Genomic DNA, 18,440 nt, shown 5'->3' on the forward strand with positions numbered 1-18,440 from the left:
CATTATCCTTTAGAGTTTTATAGCATTTAAGGCATGTGCAGGAGTCTTGTGGTTCATTGGTGGGGATTACTTTCTCTTTCGGTCAGTGGTCCCCAACCTTTTTTGTACCAGGGACCAGTTTCATGCAGAAACACTTTTTCAAGGACCGGTTAGGGTTATTTATTTATTTATTTATTTGATTATTTATTTATTTATTTATTTATTTATTTTATTTACTATTACACTATAATATCAACTCACCAAAATGTAGAATCAGTGGGAGCTCTGGGCTTGTTTTCCTGCAACTAGACGGTTCCATCTGGGGGTGATGGGAGACAGTGACACTCGAATTGTATTCCTTATATCCAGTCTACTCCGTAGTCTTGTTTTTGTTGCTGTCAATGCAGAAAACCCCGCCTCACAAAGATAAGAGGTTGAAAATGGAAACAGGACTTTCAGTGCTTTTGTGGCAATGTTCTGCTTTGACTTTACTCCAGAATGCAAAGAAATTTGAAGTTGTTTGAAACATGGATTTAAGGCCACCATCATTTGCAATTTCAACTAGTTGTTCCTCTTCTTGTAGAGTTAAAGTTGATTCCCCTGGCTTGTTCACAAATGGGTTCCGGATCCATTCCTTCCCCAGCCTGGGGTCTTTTGCGATGGGGAAGTAATGCTCAAACTCTTTTGAAAGCTGCAACAGGTGATCATGCACTAACTGGGTGAATGAAGGTCCAAACTCAGTCTCTTCCATAATCTCTGCTACTATGTGAAACATGTCAAATATCCCTGTGTTCACTCTCCGTCTCCATAACTCCAGTTTGGCTTTGAATGCTGCAACCTTATCTGCCAACTTGAAGTGAGAGATTGAGTTCATTGAGCAGGTTAAAAATGTCACACAGGTAAGCAAGTTTCAAGATCCAATCAGTGTCACTGAAGTATGCTGCCAGTGGTGACTGTTTTTCCAAGTAAAATCTCTGCAGTGACTCTCTTAACTCAAAAACTCTTGCCAGTGATTTACCTCTTGAAAGCCATCTCACTTCTGTGTACAAGAGAAGGCGTCTATGTTCTGCATCCATCTCTTCACAGAGCTGTTCGAACAGACGTGAATTCAGGGCATGTACTTTTATGTGGTTAATATTTTTTATCACAGCTTGCAAAACGCTGTTAAGCTCAGGTGGCATTTTTTGGCTTGCTAGCATTTCCCTATGGATGACACAGTGTGTGGACTCACATTCAGATGCGACCTCCTTGATCCGCGTTGTCAGACCTGAAAGCCGCCCAGTCATCGCAGCCGCTCCGTCCGTGCATACACCGACACAGTGCGACCAATTAAGCCTCCCTGATATGTACTCATTCAAGGACATGAATAACTCTGCAGCTGTGGTGTTAGTTGGCAGAAATAGTGCACATAGCAAATCCTCATGTACATCCTCCTGAAAAATGTATCTCACAAAAACGAGCAATATTGCTTTGCTGTCAACATCTGTAGATTCATCCACCTGAATCGTGTACCATGGTGACTCATTAATCCTCTCAAGTAACTGTGCCTCGATGTCCTCTGCTATTTCATTAATTCTTCTTGTTATGGTGCTCACCGAAAGGGGGATGTTTTCAACCTTTTTCACTGCAGCCTCTCCGAAAAGTTCACTGCAAATGTCCTTTGTAGCAGGCAAAATCAATTCTTCCCCAATAGTAAAGGGCTCCTTAGCTTTAGCAATGCGGTCCGTGACCAGGAATGATGCTTTTAGCGCAGACACATTTGTTGAAGTAGTGGCCTTCAGTAATTGTTTCTGTCCTTCATTTTCCCGTTTTTTTCTTTCAAAATATTCTAAGGGCTTTTCTTTAAATGCTGGGTGTTTTGTCTCCAGGTGGTGGTGCAGTTTTGATGGTTTCATGCCTTCATTAGCAAGTCTGTCACCGCATATTACACAGAGTGGGTGGGGGGGCTTGTGAATCACCTGTTACGATGAACCCATAACTCAGGTAGGAATCTTGGTATTTTCTTTTAAATGCAGCTTTCTTTTTGCAGGCAGTCTGTGACCCTTCTGCTGTCTCATCGTTGTCTCGTTTACCCTTTCAAAAAAAACTCTCCAGTGAACTCTGTTTCTGGCTCATTTTGCGAGGGCTAGCTTGCTAGATGAGATTAGCTAGATGAGAGCGAGAGGTGTAGAGTTGTAATTGCAGGAATGTTCTTATCTTGGATGGCAAACCAATGGGGAAAATGTATTAGAATCTTCCAGTGGCAATAACATAGACTTTAACTAGAGATAATTAATTGTATTAATTACTATGCTAAACAGTAATGAAAGTTAAGCAATAACCAAAATTAATCAATGTTGGAGGATTACTAAAAATGTGTATAAATGCAAGACTAGACTCCAATAAAGTCATCATGATTCAGTTGATCATGATCAAACAAAAATATATGTTTGGCAAAATATATGTTTTCCCCAAAAGCGTTTTGTAAGGTAATAATCTGCAATTCAGATTTTACATTTAGGATGGGTTTGATCTCCCATATGGTCTTCAGCTTTCCACAATCTCAACAATTGTAAGGTGTGTGGGGAATTCAGAGAGTCCAAGTCCACACATTTTAAAGATTTGTCATATATATATAGTAGGGATTGCACTAAACATATGTAAGTGCTAAGAAACCCTTTGCCTATCCAGTGTTTTCAACTCCAGCAATTTTAAGATTATGTGGACTTCAACTCCCAAAATTACCCAGACAGCATTCCGGACTTCTTAAAATTGAGAAACACTGCTCTTCACTTTAAATACAATAAATGTTAAACAGATAGCTACACTTTCCCACTCATCCCCACACATTCCCCTTCTTCCAAAATATCTACAGCCCAAATATTTTGTCTTCACCCATTCTAGTGGGATCTGGATGCCACAAAATGGATGCTAGTAGACCGCCATTCTTCTTGGTTCATTTGATCATGATATGGAGACAATATTCCACTCATTGAAAAGCTAGTTATGACTTAATTTAATTATAATCAAAGTTGGATTGGATTTAATAATCATGGTTAATGTATATGTTTTAGATATTTAATACTGCTCCCCACACACACATTTCCTTCTTTCAGAATATTTTAAAGTTTTAAAGTTGTTGAGGTTCAGAAATCCAGGCATATGAGGAATTCCGGGGATTCATTCCAAATACCTGGAGAGCCCTCTTCTTTCCGGATCTCTCTTGCCCCATTTCGCTGCAACCTAGTTTTAAGAGAGGATCCGGTTTGGCTCCCTGCTGCCCCCATTGCTCTGTTCCGGCTTACCCGCTTCAAGATTTAACAGCCCCTTTCCCAAACACTGGAAAGCCACCTGAGTGGCCTGTAGCGTGTCGGTGAGGCGATCGAAGAACAGGTTCACCAGAGCCTTGACCAGGTCGCCGGCCGCTTCCGAAGAGGGCGAGGGCAGTTCGTTCAGGCTGGGATCCAGGTCTCTTGGCATAGCCTCCCTTCACCAGCACCTCGCAGAACTGGCATAAGCCCGGCGAATCGGGAGCCTCCTTCTTCACCAGGGAGAGCAGCTTCTCCGTGGCTACCACGTCCCCCTTTTCTCCAGCCACGCATGGCGTGGAGCTGACGTTTTTGGTCGAGGCTGAGGGACGGCATCAAAACCAGCACTTGATCCAGCACATCAGAACAAGATGGCGCCCAAGCAAAGTAGGTGGCCTGGTCCAAAATGATCTACGGACCGGTACCGGTTCGGGGACCGGTGGTTGGGGACCCCTGCTTTAGGTTGTGGTTTGGCATTGGATTTTTTTCTTGGCATGGTAGGTTTGTTAAAATGGTACGTTGATTAAATTACTTAATGAAACAATTGCTAAAGTTTATCCATAATAATAACCTATAATAGGTCAGTTATAGATCAATCACCCACTTCTGAATATTAGTACCAATAACAATCTTAAGCTAGTTGCTTTTGTTGAAGTAATATACTAAATATATTATTCTATATATTATAGTCTATGATTAATAAATTAATAATAATTTCTGGGTGTGATAAACATATTAATCAATTGTTGCTATCTGTAATTAATAATAATATAGAATTAATTGGTATTACTATTGTCTAACAGTTTAAAATATTAAATATTAATAACAATCACAGTCTTGTTCCAGTTAATGATACACAATTATAACGATTATAGAAAGTTATAAATTTATATATAGAGGAAAGAAGTGGGTTATAAAGTATTACAAATATATATTCTATAGATTATAAATATTAAGTTTATCTTTTATAGAATCAATTGCAGTTGCATTAATAAGAATGTCCTATAAAATATCTCTTGTATAGCTGTATCTTTATTTCCTTTTAACCTTCCTACATACAGGCTGTGTTGTTCAGGTCTTACAGGTTGAATCTCCTTTCCATGCCTCTAATTTTGTATTTAAAGTTAATCCTTAAAGTTCATCAATGTTTGAAGATATTTAAAGTACTTGGAAAGAATTATAGTTCCGGAACCAATATCCTTCATCCAAGATGTCTCCTTCCCTCTGTCATGCACAGTCACTGTCCCGATCATGTGTCTTTTTTAACCTCCTTCAGTACTTCTCTTCCACTTCCACTTCTCTGTCACTGTCAAAGAACTCCTTGCAAATCCTTTTACACCATATAAAACAACCGCCAGTTTTAATCTAATTATTTAGTCTATCTTTAAGTGTTTTTGGCCAACACTGTCTAGTCTCTCCCTCCTCGCTGACAATCGGCAGAAATCTCAGTTCTTTAAACCTTCACTCTGCTCCCACCCCTAGATCTTTTCCACTCACTGTAGACTCACTTGTCAATCAAATTTTTTTTAATAGAGTTTTATTTGGGTTTTCACAAAACATACAAATACAAATAAAATATCTTTTTTTGAGAACAGCATGCTCCCGGGTTATCCCTTCTCCATACAGACATAAACTCAATTACATATTCATCTTATGTATTCTAATCCATATCTTATAACTATTTTCACAGTTTTCTCAATAGTTTTCTGAGCCCGAATTGGCCACCCTTCGTGATTTCTTGGAAAAGACTTTGGCCCGTGGGTTTATCCAGCCGTCGTTGTCCCCTCTTTCTGCTCCCATTCTTTTCGTTAAAAAGAAGGCGGGGGACTTGCGCTTGTGTTGTGACTACCGCCGGTTGAACGCCATTACGGTGAGGAATAGTTATCCCTTGCCGCTCATTCCAGAGTTGATGGAGCGGTTACGGGAGGCTACTGTCTTCACCAAGCTCGATCTTCGAGGGGCCTACAACCTGGTGCGGATGCAAGAGGGGGACGAATGGAAGATGGCGTTTGGTACCCGTTATGGCCACTTTGAATACACCGTAATGCCATTTGGGTTGACCAATGCCCCCGCGGTTTTCCAGCATTTGATGAACAATATATTATGGGACATGCTTGATCGGTTCGTGGTGGTGTACCTTAACGATATTTTGATTTATTCGAGGTCCAGGGACAGCCACCTTCACCAAGTTCGCCAGGTATTACAACGTCTTCGGGAGCATAAACTCTATGCGAAGCTGGAGAAATGCCTCTTTTTCCAGACTTCCATAGAGTTCTTGGGGCACATCATCTCTCCCGAAGGCATTGCCATGGACCCGCGTAAGGTGGAGGCTTTGTGTAGTTGGGAACCCCCTCATCGAGTGAAAGACATTCAACGTCTCTTGGGGTTCGCTAATTATTATCGGACCTTCATCCCGGGTTTTGCCAAGCTGACAGATCCCATCACTCAGCTCCTTAGAAAGAAGGTCCCGTTCCAGTGGGGGCCCCCGCAGCAACAGGCCTTTGAGGCTCTTAAGAAGGCCTTTGTATCCCCAAATACTTAACCTTGTTCGTGACTTGAATTTTCAATAGATCTGCCAATTCTTCTTTTTGTCTTAATAGCATATTCTTTGTCAAAATCTTTGTTTTATCTTTATTTATTTTCAAACCAGCCACCTTACCATATGCCTCTATCTTTTCCAATAATTTTGGTGCTGTTTCTAAAGGGTCTTCTAAAATAAAGGCCAAGTTGTCCACAAAGGCTTGCAATTTAAATTCTTCCTTTTTAATTTTCATTCCTTTTGTACTCTTTTCGTCTCTAATATTTCTATTTAACACTTCCAAAGTTAATACAAATAGCAAGGGTGATAGTGGGCTTTTTTGATTGAGTTCTTTTGTTCTTCAATGCGTGCACTTATTCTTCTGTTGGTTTGTCTGATGTATGTGGTGGGGCAGGCGGTGCATGGGATTTCGTATACTCCTTGGTTTTCTAACTCGATTCTGTCTTTAGGGTTTCTTAGGATGGTGGATATTTTTCTGTTTGTACAGAATGCTGTCTTAATGCTGTGTTTTTGGAGGATCTTGCTGATTTTGTCTGTAGTGCCTTTTATATATGGGAGGAGGGCTTTGCCGTTCTCTTGTTCTCTGTCTTGGATTTTGGTTGGGGTTTCTTTTTGGATTAGGTGGGTAATCTTCTTTTTTGGAATCCATTGGCTGTTAGTACGCTAGTGAGAGTGTGTAGTTCGATTTTTAGGTGTTGTTCATCGGCTAAGCATTTTGTTCTGGAGATGAGTGTCTCGGCTATGGAATTGATATGTGCTGGGTGGTGGTGTGAGAGTGTGTGTAGATAGCGGTTTGTATGTGTTTTCTTCTGGTAGATGGTGTGTCCTAGGGAGCCATTGGATTTTTTGTATACTAAGGCATCTAGGAAGGGAAGTTGATTGTTAGCTTCTGTTTCCATGGTGAATTGTATTTTGGTGGGTAGGCTGTTGAGGTGTGTGAGGAAGTTGTTCAGTTTTTCTTTCCCGTGTGGCCAGATTATGAAGGTGTCATCTACGTATCTGAGCCAAAGTTTGGGTTTGTGGTCATATTTTTCTAGAGCTTGTGTTTCAAAGTGTTCCATGTAGAGGTTTGCGATGACAGGTGAGAGGGGTGATCCCATGGGTGCTCCTTCTATTTGTTTGTATTTTTGTCAGTTGTAGGTGAAGTATGTATTCACCTACAACTGACAGGTAGTGGTTGGTGAGATCTAGGATGTGCTTGGGGGGGGTTGTATTTGTTTTGGATGGCTGTCAAGGCTTCTTTTATAGGCACTTGGGTGAAGAGGGATATGACATCGAAGCTCACTAGTAGGTCGCTGGGCTGTAAGTTTTGTTTCTTTATGATCTCAATGAACTGGAATGAGTTTCTTACGTGTGAGTTGATGGATTCTGCAATAGGGCTGTAGTTGTTTGGGGAGAAATTTGGCTAGGTTTTGTAGAGGTGAGCCTATGGAGCTGACTATTGGTCTAAGTGGGGTTCCTTCTTTGTGTATCTTGGGGAGACCATAAAGCTTAGGGCATCTGGATGATTTCTCTCTGGGTATGATTCTTTGCTGGATTCCTTCACTGATGGGGGAGGCTTTTATTTTGGATCTGGTGGTTTTTTCTTTTTTTAATTTTTTTATTGATTTTTAAAAACAAACATAAACAAACAAAACATAAAACATCTTTTTTGAAAGCAGCTTGATCCCGGGTTACATCTCTTCGTACAGACACAGATTCAAATTCATGCTCATTTTATATACCATTCCATATCTTATTACCATTCTACATTTTCTATATAGCTTCTCCCCTCTTTTAACTTTCTTAATTTTATTTTATTTATTTCATCTCAGTTCAGATCATTATACTTATATTCTTTGTCTGTCCTGTTTCCAGCTGTCTATTATCTTTTCTCATTAAACAAAATTTCTCCTGTAATCACTGATTGGAGTATGACGCTTTTATCTCTTTCCCCTAAATTTATAACACTTAGTATAATACATAGCTTCCATTAAGATTCTGCTTAGTACATTCTAAAGTTACACACTGTATTAAATTTTAAAAAGAGAAAAATATATAAGTATATAATATAATTAAAACAACAATCCATACCAATTCAAATCTATCGTTAATATTAATATTCATTTAAATCTTAAACATTTTACACATCACTTTTCAAACAAGTATCATACTTCTATGGGAACACTTATAAACTTTCCATAGTTATTTCCCCCCCACTTCACTTATATTTTAAAACATTGTGTCATTAAAATGTTCCCATTCCTTCCTAATTCAATTCTCTCATTTCTTTCATTTCATTTATTTTGTTCACAAAAGTTTCACTGAATTACACTGAGTATTTTATCCCACTTTTTAATCATATGTTGTTTCCAATTTTCTAACATTATTTCTAATACAAATATAACAATACAATCTTATGTACCTTTGCAGAATCACTTTTTCAGTTAAGTTTTTACCCATTATCTCTAAATAAGTCCTGTTTCTTTACATCTTGCTCCACACCTTTGTAGCTTCTCTTCCCTTCCTTCCTCCCTTGCTTCTTCTCTCTGCCCTTTTTACCCCCTTGTCTCTCCACCTCCATTTCCCTCTTCTGTGTTCCCCTTTTCTGTTGCTTTCTAACATTATATCCACTTTTCACCTTATTTTTCCCTTTTTTGGTTGTTTTTTTTAGGTCTTAAAGTCTCCGTTTTCTTTCCCTCCTTTCCCCTTTCTTCCCCAAGTAAAGTTACTTGTTCGTTAAAGATGGCTTCTTCTTTGTCCCAATCTTCTTGTTGCGCAGTCTTGTAGTTTCTTGTAGGTACAGATCGCCATTTCTAAGAATTGAAAGCCAAGAGAGCCCTTCCCTTCTTGTTCCTCTTCTTTGTATTTTTTAAATTCCATTTTCAGTTCATCCACAAGTGATGCCATTGTAAAAAATTTTTTTTCAAACAACCACCCAAGTGTTTTAGTCATTCAAATATAATTTCCAAAAGTCTCAAAGTCACCAAGCAATCTAAATACACACAAGCTGTTTCTTTTGACACTTTCTCCTTTTTTCACTTTCTCTTCTCTTTCTCTCTGGGGTTACTGTTTAGTTACAAAGTTCCAGTTAAAGTATATCTTTTAGAAGTCTTGTTAGGATTTAATCAGATTCTTTTAAATTCCAGGCAGTCTCCTCCTTCCGAATCCTGCTCTTATTCTTTTCCTCTCCCTTCCCACTTACAGCAAAAAAAAAAGTTTTTTTTGTTGTTGTTTTTAGTGTTCAGAAATCCTTATTATCACCTTGTCATTTAATTATCCAGTTTAATTACCTATTGATGCCAAAGCGGGTTTTTCCGATTTCTCATTCATCTCTGTTCGCTGTCAACATTAGGAAGGAGAGTGAAAAAAAAAACCTTTCCCTTTTCACTTTCATTCGCTGCTTCTGAATCTTCCTTGGGAGCGATGTATTTTTTTTTAGAATTTAAATTCCAGGATACCTTAGTTGTTGCTTCTTATCCCGGTCAGCCAAAACTTTCACTTCTTAACTTCCTCCTGCACTTTCTTTTCTGGCTGAGTGCTTCTTTGAGGCGGCCATTTCTTTTTTTAGAAAAAAAAATTTTTTTATTAATTTTACAATTAAAAAACAGATCTACAACATATACACAAAAAAACAAGGCCTTGACGAAGGCCAGAAAAAAGAAGAAAGAGAGAAATGTGGAAAGGGAGAAAAAGGGAAGAAAAAAGAGAGAAAAGAAAGAGGAACATTTAAAAAAAAACAATATCCTTTTTGACAGTCTGTAAGGTCTTTTCTTCTTAAATTGTATCGTATACGCACATCTTATCGGTATCTATACTTAAATTACCCTCGACTAAGTTTCTCTTATAAACGGTCTATCTTTGATTTAACCAGTTATACCAGGGATTCCAGTTATTATAATATATTGAGGACTCTTTGTTTTTTAAGGCTAGAGTTAACTTGTCCATTTCTGCACACTCTAATATTTTCTGGATAATCATGTGTTCTGTGGGTGTGTAAGGTAATTTCCAGCACTGAGCGAACGCTAGCCTGGCCGCAGTTAAAATATGAATTATTATATACTTCATCTTTTTTGATAATTGTTTGTCAAAAATCCCTAATAGGAAGGACTCTGGTTTGTATTCAATTTGTTCTTTGGTTATGTCCTCCAGCCATTTTCTAATTTTTTGCCAGTATTTCTGGGTTTCCTTGCATGACCACCACATGTGGAAAAACGTTCCATCTATGCTTTTACATTTCCAGCATTTTGGACTCGTGTTGGGGTGCATTTTCGCCAACCTCGAAGGGGGCAGGTGCCATCTGTAAAACATTTTGTATGTATTTTCTTTATAAGCTGCCGATTTTGTGATCTTGTTATTCCTATTCCAAATCCTTTCCCATTCTGTTAGTGTAATACTCCGTCCAACATTCCTGCTCCAGGCTATCATATTTCCTTTGACTATCTCTTGTTCCACTTCCAGTAAATATTTGTAAAATTTAGTTATATTCTTTTTGTTTGGTCCTAATACAATTTTGTCTAAGTACTGCAGTTTGTTATAAATTCCAAAATCTTTGTTGTCTTGTTTATATCTACTGTGAATTTGCAAATATACCCACTGATCAATATTAAATCCTCGCTCTTGTAATTCTTGTCGGGTTTTCAGTTTTCCTTGTGGGTCTAGTAAATCTTTGTATTTGATCATTTTTGTAATGTCCAGGTTATTAGGGTGTACCATTGCCTCCATTGTTGATAGCCAAATTGGTATTTTTAGGTAGTGTTTTTTGCGTACTTTTTTCCAATTAGTTAATAGTGAGTCCCTGATAAGGTGTCTATGAAAGTATGATTGCTTGGGTTTCTCCACTTCCCATAGAAAGGCGTGCCACCCTCTCTGCAAATCGTGATCTTCTAATAATAGTGTTATTTTGTTGAGTAGGTTCACCCAATCTTTTAGCCATAGTAAGGTGGCTGCTGTATAATATAATTCCCAATTTGGGAGAGCTAGTCCCCCTCTACTCTTCAAATCTTGTAATGCTTTTACATTGATCCTGGCTTTCTTTCCCTGCCAAATAAATTTGAGTGTTGGAATTGTCTGAAATAGGTATAGAAATTTTGGTAGTATGTTCATTTTGATCGAAGCAATCCTGCCCAATACAGAAAGCTGCAACTTGTTCCATGTTTCTAAATCTTTCTTTACTTGTTGGAGTAATTTGTCATAATTATTCTCTTTAAGTGATTTACCTTGTGGTGTTAGCCATATTCCTAGGTATTTGACTTTTTTTGTTACCTGTATCCCCATCGTTACCTCTAATTCTTTTTTCTGGTCTTCTGTTAAGTTTTTGGTCATTAATTTTGTTTTTTTTCTATTGATTTTAAGTCCTGCAACTGCGCCGAATCGTTCTAATTCTTTTATTAAATTGTATCCTTTTTCTATAGGTTCCTCCAAAAAGAAGACCATGTCATCAGCAAACGCTTGTAATTTATATTCTTCTGATTTAATCCTCAATCCTTTAATTTCAGAGTTGTGCCTAATGCGTGTTAAAAGTGATTCTAGAGCGAATATGAAGAGAAGAGGTGAGAGAGGGCAGCCCTGTCTAACACCTTTTTCTATTTTTATTGGACCTGTTTGTTCCCCATTTATTAATATATTGGCCTGTTGTATGTCGTAAATTGTTTTTATAATATTTTCAAATTTAGTGCCAAGATTCATGTTATAAATTTTTTGAATTAGAAAATGCCAATTTAAATTATCAAATGCTTTTTCTGCGTCTAAGAACATAAGTGCGAATTGTTTCTCTGGATGGGCTTCATAATATTCTAAGACATCTATAACTGTTCTTAAGTTATTCTTTATTTGTTGAGATGGGAGGAATCCATTTTGATCTTCGTAAATGTGTGGGTTTAAAACTTGTTTTAATCTATTAGCTATAATGGAGGAGAATAATTTATAGTCAGCGTTTAGAAGTGAGATTGGTCTGTAATTATTAATATATCTGTGGTCTACCTCCTCCTTCGGGATTAGCAAAATCAATGCTCCCCTCCACGAGTCTGGCATCTTAGCTGCTAGAAGTACCTCATTGAACACTTCCAACATCAGTGGTCCAATTAGTTCCATGGTTGCTTTATATAATTCTGCTGGAATCCCATCTGGTCATGGAGATTTGTTATTACTTTGATTCTCTATTGCTGACTTCAATTCGGACCATGTAATATCTTTATTTAGTAATTCTATCCATTCCTCTCCAATTACTTTGTCGTTCGTTTCCTCTAGATAGTTTCTTATTTTATCCTTATTGACTTCTTCCTTTTTATATAATTTTTCAAAGTATTTGTGAGTGATATCTTTTTCTTCTCTATCTCGTGTTGTAAATCGCCCTTCTCATCCATTAGTTGGTGTATCAATCTCTTTTCTTTCCCCTTTTTAAGTTTGTGGGATAAGCATCTTCCTGGTTTATTTGCATACTCAAAATAAATTTGTTTGGTCATTTTCAGGTTTGTTTCCATTTTTTTCTTGGTCGAATAGGTTCAATTTATGTTTAGTTGTTATTAACTGATTTTGTATTTTTTGGTTTTTGGGGTTTTTTTGTAATTGAATTTCTAATTCCTTAATTGGTTGTTGTAATTTGTTTTGTTGGGCATATTTTCTTTTATTTCTCATGACATTATAAGAGATTGTTATTCCTCTTATGATTGCCTTCATTGTATCCCAGATATTTTGTTTCGTGGTTGCTTCATTATTATTTTCTTTTAGGAAATAATTTAATTCCTCTTTCAGCTTATTAATATACTCTTCTTCACTTATTAAATGAGTGTTTAGTGTCCATCTTTTCTTTGATTTTCTCCTGCCTCTCCAAATTATTTGAATTGGGTTATGGTCGGCCCATTCGTTTGGTAAAATTTCGATTTCTTTTATTTCATTTACCAATTCCCCATTCATCCAGGCCATGTCTATTCTTGTCCATATTTTATGTGGGTTAGAGTAATATGTAAATTGTTTATCTTCTGGATTTAATTTTCTCCATAAATCTACTAAATTTAGTTCTTTCATCATATCCTTACAAGACTTAGAGAATTCTCTTTTCCCTTTTTTGTTCTTACTTGCATTACTATGGTCTTTTTGATGGTCAGCAATAGAATTAAAGTTGCCTATCATACAGATGTTCCTTTTTCAAAACCTATTATTTTTTGGTGGAGATCTTTAAAAATTTTTCCTTGTTCTTCATTTGGAGCATAAATTGTTACCACTAAAAATGTAGTAAAATTAATCGAGATTTGTACAACCAGAGTTCTTCCTTCCGGGTCTGACCAAATTAGATCTGCTTTTAAGTCGTCTTTCACGTATATTGCAATTCCTTTCTTTTTATGTTTATCTGCTGGAGCCGTGAATAGCTTCCCAAGTTTCGGGCAAATTAAATATCTTTCATCATTTTTCCTAATATGTGTTTCTTGTAGGCATATTATATCGGCATTTTGTTTAGTTAGTTTGGTTAATATCCTTTTCCTTTTAGATGTTGAGTTTAAACCATTTATATTGATAGAAAGAAGTTTCTTTCCTTCCTCCATTTAACTAGGTCTGTTTGGCTTTTTGTCTTGTGATAATTCGGCTCTCCTCTTGTGGGCTTGGTTCTACTCTCTCTTGATGTGGGTTGTCGTTCCCTTGGTTTTGGGGGGGTCCTTCTTTTTTATTTGTATAGCGATTACGATCTTCCTGCAGATTTCTTTTGGTTTCCTCCTTAGTGTATTGATCATCCATGCCTGCTAACTGTTCATGGAAGTCTTGTGCCTGTTCTATAGAGTCTATTTTAATTTTTCTTTCTTTCCATGTTATTAGCATCCCTTCCGGGATTAACCATTTGAATGGGATTCCTTTTTTGTTTAAATAATTAGCTAGAAATTTGTAATCTTGTCTTATGACCCTCACTTTTCTTTGGATTTGCTTAAGGATCATGATCTCTTTGCCCTTGTATGTTATTGTTTCATCTCTAGACAGTCTGAGTATTAAATCTCTCACACATCTTCTTGTGAAACGAATGTGAATCTCTCTCGGACAATTGTGGCGTCTTGCGTAACTAGTGCTGACCCTATAAACCTCGTCGAATTCCTTGAGTAGATCATCTTTTCTTTCTCTAACAGTTCGGCCAATAATCCTGCCATTAGCTGCTCTAATTCTTCATTCTTCGATTCCTCCACATTCTGAAATCTCAGATATGCCGCTGCTTTATCCATTTCTAGATGGACCAGGGAATCTTCCGTTTCTCTAGTTACGTTTTTTAATTCTTCGTCTACTCTTTCTATATTCTTCTCCGTTCGTTCTGTCCTTGTCTCTATTTCTTTTATCTTTGTTTCATTTTTTTTCATAGCCTGTTGCAATGTCCCAATCTTATCCTCCACCTTAAGTATATCTGCTTTCATCTCCGCTTTTAGCTTTCCCATCTCTTCCTTTAATTCGCTGATGTCCGCTCTAGTTTCATTATGGTTCTTAATAATTATTTCTTGCATTTTGGACATTGATTCTTGCAAAGACAGTAGGGTAGCTTGTATATTAGCATTGGAGACGTTGGGTTGTTTTTCTCCTGTTAAAGATTCTTCAATAGTTTTTTGAATTGTTGGTGAGGCTGATGTCAAGGTGGCCGTTAGGGTCGGGGTAGTCTTCCTTCCCGTTTTCAGAGCCGTAGTTGTTGTGGAGGTCATCTCTTTTAAAATTTGTTTTTGCTGTTGAACTATGTTAATTGTCCCAGATCACCATTCAGTGTTATTGCCCCTAAAGTAAGGTTTCAGGTCTATTTACTTGGATTACCAAAACGTGTTATTTTGGTTCTATGTCTTCAGTCAGGTATGTAGTTTGGGCAATCTATATTCCCGTAATATAAAGCACTATCTGATTCTATATAATATTCTCTATAATAAGTTTATATGCCAAATATAATTATGTATAACAAATAATATATCAAATCAAACCCAATTACAACTTTAAAACAATTCTGAGATTTCTAAATCTATATAAACCTTTATCTTATGCTATAAGTTAGTATTAAATATTCTAAATATTCTAAATCAGCAATATTTTACAATCCTTATTGTTGCTAATTATTCAAAACAATCAAATCAATTAGCACTTAAATCTGTAGAAATCGGTATACCTTTTCTAAGTAAATAAATTTATAGATGTTATTGAGAGAAGGAAAAAAAAAGAAAAGGAGAGAAAGAGTGGGAAGAAAAAGAAGATTTACCTTAGCATCAGGAAATCAATAAACAGAAGACAAGATATTTAGTTTGTAGAAATAATGCCAAGGAAGGATTCAAGAAGATAGAGTAGTGTGGTAAAGAAGTAGAATTATGAGATCAGAGTTAAAACTAAAGTTTTTTAGGTTTTTGTATTTCTTTTCCGGCACACCGGGAAGAGGCTGGTAGAAAGTGCTGACTAATCGCTGTCAACAGTCAGTCTTTCCCAGACTTCAATTAGTCTCTTTCTTCTTCTTCTTTTTTCCTTTTTCCTTTTCCCCACGCTTTTAAGTCCAATGTCCTAATCTCCTTCGCTTGTTGCTTTCACCTCAATCCAAGTGTTCTCTCGCAATTGCTTAGAAGTCTGTCCTACAAACAGCGTTAAATAGAGTCTGTAATCTTATTACGCTAAGTTCAGAGAGTCAATGTATTGCTTTCAGCACCGTGTTTCTTTCTCCTCCGTTGCCTCCCTCCTCTTCGAGTTTTATCAAGAAACTAATCCCAAATAGCAAACCACTCACAAGCTCAAGTCCACCAATCTCTTAGTTTTCAGTATTCTTCTTCTCTCTACAAACTTCTCCTTTCAAACACTGTAATCAACACTTTTGCTCTAACAATCAAGCCTTTCCACCCACACTTGTCACACTTTCGCTTTTCAAGCCGCTTTTCTGGCCGCTTTTCTCCCCAGCTTCCAACAAATACTACTCACAATAAAGGAAAAGAAATGTCACGCCAATCTCACTCTTCACTACTGTAGTCTTTCTGCACCTCTTTCTACACCGCTCTTACAGGCTGTCACTTTCTTGCTTAGTCACGTCGGTGGCAGACCGGACTTTGGAGCCGCCATATGCTGGCAGCTGGCTCTTTTGCGCTGGGCTCAGGGGCTCTTCCCTTCGTTGCCAGGAGGTTGCCTTCCCCCACACTACAACCCGAGGGTCCCCTACGCCGACACGAATCTCTCCGGGGTTCGTGTATCCTCTGGGGATCGCTCCAAACGCAAGAAAAGGTATTAAAAAACCGCAGCTGGGCTTCTCCACCTCTGCACGTCCCTGTCCTGCCACCGGAAGTTGAGGCGGCCATTTCTGACCGCCGCTCTTACTGCCTTCGGGAAAGGGAGTTTAGCTAGCTGGGGAGGAAAGATGCGGCTTTCCTCAACCCTGCTGGGATCTGCCCCCTCTTTGCCACCTCTACGGGGTGGCTTAGCCCCGAAGCCAAACTGGCTCGGAACGCTCCAGCGGCAAGCCCAGGCAGAAACCGCGCACGATCGCGGATTCCTGCCTGCCGCCGAAGCCCTGCAAACTGGAAGACTCCATCTGGTGGTTTTTTCTAGGTAGGTGGTGGGGTCTGTATTTAGGGGTTTGTATGTGGGTATTTTCGGGTATTTTCCCACGTCATTATAGTTGTGCTTTTAAAGTTGTAGCGACGTTTCAGCAGAATCTCATCTGCCATCATCAGGTTTGTGTACTGTGTTCGTATATATATGTATACATATATATATATATATACATACATATATACATACATATATACATACATACATATATATATATATATATATATATATATATGTATAACAATAGTAAATGAAATAATTATTTTCGAGTTCAGCTCAGCCATTAATATTGATAGCAATCTTTTACATTTCTATTTAAAATATTTCCATCTTTTAACAAACATTACCTAATAATATCAGTTGTCATTCACTTTAATCACCTATATTTCATACTGTCTTTAAACAAAAAACAAAACAATAGTTAGTAACAGTAGTCAATAAAATTATTATTATTATTCAAATTCATCCTGTCAACTGATATTAATTTCATTAAAAATCTTTCATGTTTCTTTTCAACTATATACTTTTTTTTTAAATCATTGAGAGCCTTATTCTCTTATCCTCTTTGTTTCATTTAATTACTTTGTTGTTCCAAAATATTAAGGATTCAATTGAGGGCATAGATGAGAAAATGGAAAGCATTTTGCAAAAAAACATGAATAAAGATCAAACTGCCCATGAACTGATGGAAGCAACAGAAAGATTAGATGAAATGGATTACTTAAGCCAGCAAATTGAATATGAACAGGGGAAAAATATGGATCAGAAAAATCAGCAAATGAAGCAAAAGCTCAACAAAGAGGAAGACCAGATAAATGGCAAGCAAAAGGAACAGAAATAACAGATGAATTGGCTATATCAACAAACAGAGCATGGACTGGAGCAAAAAATAGGACTGACAAACCAGCTGATAAAGGAAGAAAGACCGAAGAAAAAAAAACAGATAAATCAACAATTGGAGAGACAGGAAGATACAGTTGAGAAGGAGATGGACATGGGCAGATATCTGGAAGAATTGGCAACATAAGATTGTATTGGGAGAAAGAATGATATAGATGAAGATAGAGATAAAGATGAGGAGTGTGGGAGGAGAATTAAAAAATGGTTAAAAATTGAAGTACTACAGAGAATATGAGACAATGGATAGAAAGAATTGCCCTTTAAAGATTAAAGTAACTTGATTGTAAGCTGAAAGAGGCAGAAATAAAATTAGATAGGGGAAATATTAGAATATAAATTGGTATAAAATAAATAAAAATAATAGAAGTTTACAGATGTTAGACATCTTTTCTTTTATCTATGTTTAAACAATATATAATGAGGATTATTTAAATTTGATAAATGTGATAGAGATTACTAATACTGTTAATATGAATGATATCCAGAACTAACACTGTTCACATACAGTATGGATGTATATTTTTAAAAAACAATAAAAACATAGTAAAAAATATTGTGCTGGGAGGTTTTTTATGAGTGAAAGATTAGGGGAGCATCCTTCAAATATTCCAATATTGGAGTATCTGCAATTTCTGGAGGCAATTATAAGCCTGACATACCAATTGAATCATTACCATTACTTCAATAACGGAACACTTAATTAATATAGATTGTTTTTCTAAGTTTCTAACTTGCCACCATGAAAAATGTGGCAAATGAGACCAGAAAGGTAATGGAGTATTTGGCCAGGTAGAACAGATATTTCCACAGAATTATTATAGATATAGTATACATCTATAAATATCCAAATAATATAAAGGGAAGTTATGTTCATGGTAGTTAGCTATCATTTGTTTGTACTGTACTGAATACAGGTAATATATATTATCATGTTCAATTTCAAATCTGCTCAAAGAAACTAGCAATGTGGCTGGTGAAATATCAAAAGTTTATTTATTGCCTTAAATGGCATTGGTTGAAAATAACTTTACCATAAGAATTTCCTTCAAATATTATTTTCATTTACCTTTCTGGTGAGCTATATTTGATTTTATGTATTAGGGAGTCTCAATTAATTTAGCCACAGCTGAAGTTCTAATAAAATATGGTACATTGGGTGTCAGAATGTTCTCTGTATATCTTTTCTGAATTTCAAGTGACATGGATTATTATCCCACTAAAAA

At 36.9% G+C, this 18,440-nt stretch overlaps 1 protein-coding gene across 4 annotated transcripts in view; it reads left to right on the top strand.

Annotated features, from left to right (window-relative positions):
• Positions 1-18,440, top strand: part of NEK11 (NIMA related kinase 11) — a 222,668-nt gene that overhangs the window by 193,058 nt on the left and 11,170 nt on the right. The gene's annotated exons all lie outside the window — the stretch shown is intronic.

This window comes from Notechis scutatus, chromosome Z (assembly GCF_049901735.1).
Source record: "Notechis scutatus isolate UNSWTSFEM ecotype Mainland chromosome Z, rNotScu1.2, whole genome shotgun sequence".
Taxonomy (NCBI): domain Eukaryota; kingdom Metazoa; phylum Chordata; class Lepidosauria; order Squamata; family Elapidae; genus Notechis; species Notechis scutatus.